This window comes from Chrysochloris asiatica, unplaced genomic scaffold, assembly GCF_000296735.1.
Source record: "Chrysochloris asiatica unplaced genomic scaffold, ChrAsi1.0 scaffold00399, whole genome shotgun sequence".
Taxonomy (NCBI): Eukaryota; Metazoa; Chordata; class Mammalia; order Afrosoricida; family Chrysochloridae; genus Chrysochloris; species Chrysochloris asiatica.
Window position 1 is genome coordinate 245,179 of NW_006408917.1, and position 3,817 is coordinate 248,995.

Genomic DNA, 3,817 nt, shown 5'->3' on the forward strand with positions numbered 1-3,817 from the left:
CTGCTCTTCAGAAACCCAATTCAGGGTCACCATGAGTCAGAATTGACTCACGGACACTTAACAACAACATTAATCATGTTGTTCTATTATTTCTGCAATCTATTGGGTTACCTCTCTGAAATGAGCACAACTAAGGATCTTTTATAATTTATTGGCCAGGAAGCTGTCTTCCAAATTTTTTGGCCTGGGCAAGTGAGTGCCTTCAGTTCTACATTATCAGTTTGTTGAAAGATTTAAATTTGTATTCAATGAATTCGTAGAGACTTGTTCTGCTCCATTGTCTCTAGTGCAGCTTGGAGTTTTTCTATCAGTAGCATTGGTTCTTGATCATCTGCTACCTCTGGAACTGGTTAAACATTGACCATTTCTTTTTGCTACTCTGACTCTTTTTACCTTCCATATTCTTTTGATACTTTCTACATTATCCAATATTTTACCCATAGAATCTTTCAATATTGCAATCTGAGGATTGTATTTTTTTTCTTCAGTTCTTTCTTCTTGATAAATGTTGAGCTTATTTTCCCTTTTGTTTTCCTAAAACCAGGTCTTTGTACATTTATTTTTAATACTTGACTTTGTCTACCCAAGCTGTCCTTTGAAAGTTTTGTTCAGCTCTTTTGCTTCCTCATTCCATCCATTCACTTTGGCATGAATCTGCTGGAGAACAAATATCAAAGTCTCTTCAGACATCAATTATGATCTATTATTTTTTCTTATCTGTTTAATGATTTTTTTGCTTTCTTCATGTATGATGGTCTTGATATCATTCAACAACTTTTCTTATTTTCAGCAACTAGTGTCTAACACATCAAGTCTGTTCTTCCAATTATCCCTAAATTCAGGGGGGAAACGTTCAAAGTCATATTTTGGCTTTCATTAGCTTTTTAAAATTTTCTTTTAGCTTCAACCTGAACTTGCATATGAGCAACTGGTGGTCTGTCCCTGGTCTTGTTTTGACTAATGGTATTGAGTTTTTCTACTATCTCTTCCCACAGATGTAGTCAATGGGATTCCTGTGTATGCCACATTGTGAGGTCCATGTGTATGTTGATGTTAAGTGCTGTTGAGTTGGCTCCTAATCATAGAAACCCTGTATAGAATATCCAAGGTGCATCTTGTGGGTTTGAACTTCCAACCTTGTGGTTCGCAGTCTAATGCTGACCCTACAGCACCACACCATGAATATAGTCACCTTTTATATTGTTTTAAAGAGATATAAGTATATTGGTATTGCAAAATTCTATCATGTGATCTCCAGCATCTTTTCTATCCTCAAGGCCATAGTTTCAAACTACTGATTCTTCCATTTTGTTTCCAACCTTTGCATTCCAATCATCAGTAATTATCAATGAATCTTCATTACATATTTCGTCATTTAAGACTGATAAAGTTCATTGTTTTTGTTGTTTAGTGTTGTTGATTTGGTTCCAACTCATAGCATACGGTTTCCAAGTAGTAGATGTTAGGTTTGAAACTCTGATGTTTGTGGTTAGCAGTCCAGTTCTTATCCTACAGTGCCAACCCAGGACTCCAAAGGCATTGGTAGAATTACTAAATTCTGTCATTACTGCTTTAGTGATTGGTGCATAAATTTGTGATGCTGGAAATTATGTCACTGGTATTTAATTACCAGCAGAGTCACCAATATAGGACAGATTTTAGTGGAGTTTTTACACTAAGGCAGACAAGGAAGACAGAGATGTGATCTACTTCTGAATGTCTAGTCACTGAAAACCTTATATGTAGCAGTGAAACTTTGTTAGATATAGTGCCAGAAGAAGAAAGCATTACAAATAGCGCAAGAATATTGTCAGATATTGTGCCAGACGATGAGGCACTCAAGTTGGCATGCATTCAAGATGAAACTCTGAAAAATCCCCCTCCTCAAAGTAGAGTAGACCATGATAAAGTATGTGGAGCAAAGCTTTCAGGACCTTCATTTGCTGATGGGGCACAACTCAAAATGAGTTGACACATCTGCAATCATCCAGTAATAATTAGAATTTGAAATATATGAAGTGTGAATCTAGAAACATTGAACATTTTAGAGAATTAAATTGAATACATACACATCAATATCCTAAGCAGCTGAAATGGACTGGTATTGGCCATTTTGAATCTGACAACTATATGGCTTAATATACCAGGAATGATAAAATCAAGAGGAATGAATGACATAGCCTTCATTGTTAAAAATAACATTTCAAGATCTATCTGGAAATGCTCTCTGTGATAGGATAATATCCATAGGCCTACAAGCAATATAAGGAGTTCTGGTGTGGTGCTGTGGATTATTGCACTAAATGGCACTAAATTGCACTAAAAGTCTATTTGACTCACAAGGTCAGCAGTTCAAGCAAAGTTTTATCATCTGCTTATAACGGGTTGTTAATGATCCTTCTGGAATCCTGGCTAATGGTGCTGTAGGATAAGAACTGAATTGTTATTCACAAAGTTGGTAGATCAAACTCACCAGACACTCTTCAGAAATCTTACACAAGTTTGCTATGAATCAGAACTGACTTAATGGCACTTAAGAATAACAATAATGAAAACAGCAATGAGATACCATCTGACACCAGCAATAACAGCAAAGTTTTAAAAAATAGAGGATAATAAGAGCTGGTGAGAATGTGGAGAAACTGGGACACTCCTGCATTGCTGGTGAGATTGCAAAATGGTCCAGCATCTTTGGAAAACAATATGGCGTTTCCTCAGAAGGTTGAAAATAGAAATACCTTATGATCCCGCAATCTTTCAACTTGGTATTTACCCACAAGAAATTAGAGTCATAACACAAGTAGATATATGCACACCAATGTTCATAGCAGCACTATTTACAATAGCAAAAAGATGGAGACAGCCTAAGTGCCCATCAATTGAAGAATGGATAAACAAACTGTGGTACATACACACAACGGAATACTATGCCACCTTGAAGAACAACAAGGACACGGAAAGCCATTTCATAGCGTGGATGAACTTTGAGGACATTATGCTGAGTGAAATTAGTCAATCACAAAAGGAGAAATGCTGCATAGGACCATTATTGCAAAAGAGTAAGAAAAAATAACCCATACTAAAAGGGGAAAAATTATATATATATGTATATGCTGATTACCGGGATGTATGGGACAATAGGAGGGGAGAAACGGAGGGGAAGATAGAGCACAGGTAAGGAATAGACACAGGATAGCTTGGGGGTGGGGGGCTTGCAATACACAAGAAGGAGGAGGGGAATAGAAGGAAAGAACATGGCTGATGGGAGAACAGTTAGGTAGGTTCACATGGGATAAGTGGGGCAGAGATAAATGATTATGTATCCACAACATTGGAGCAACAGGGCTCCAGTATACAGGGATTGAAGCATGGTTTGAAGGCATAAAAGAGGGGAATAGTGTTAAGATGCTTGGCTGTCTTTTGAATCTTGGTTTCCCTTTGTAAAATAGACACTTGAGGTGGGGTGGGGGGAATAACAACATGAGCCTTCCTCCAATCCTAAAGTTATGTTCTTCTTCCTATATATAACTCAGCTTCTTGGAGTATTTGCTTATCAAATATAGTGAAAGGATACAACCCTAATGCTCACCTTCCCTAATACAAAGCTACACAATGACACTGTAAGATAAGCACTGGGTTACTAATCACCAGATTGGCAGTTCAAACCCACCAGCTGCTCTTCAGAAACCCTATAGAAGATCACTATGAGTAAGAACCAACTCCATGGCACATAACCACAACAATTCTCTTGTTCTGTTTGAACTACTGCCTCTTGTTCTATGCATAGGTTCTGCAATTCCCATACTTCAAACCTAAA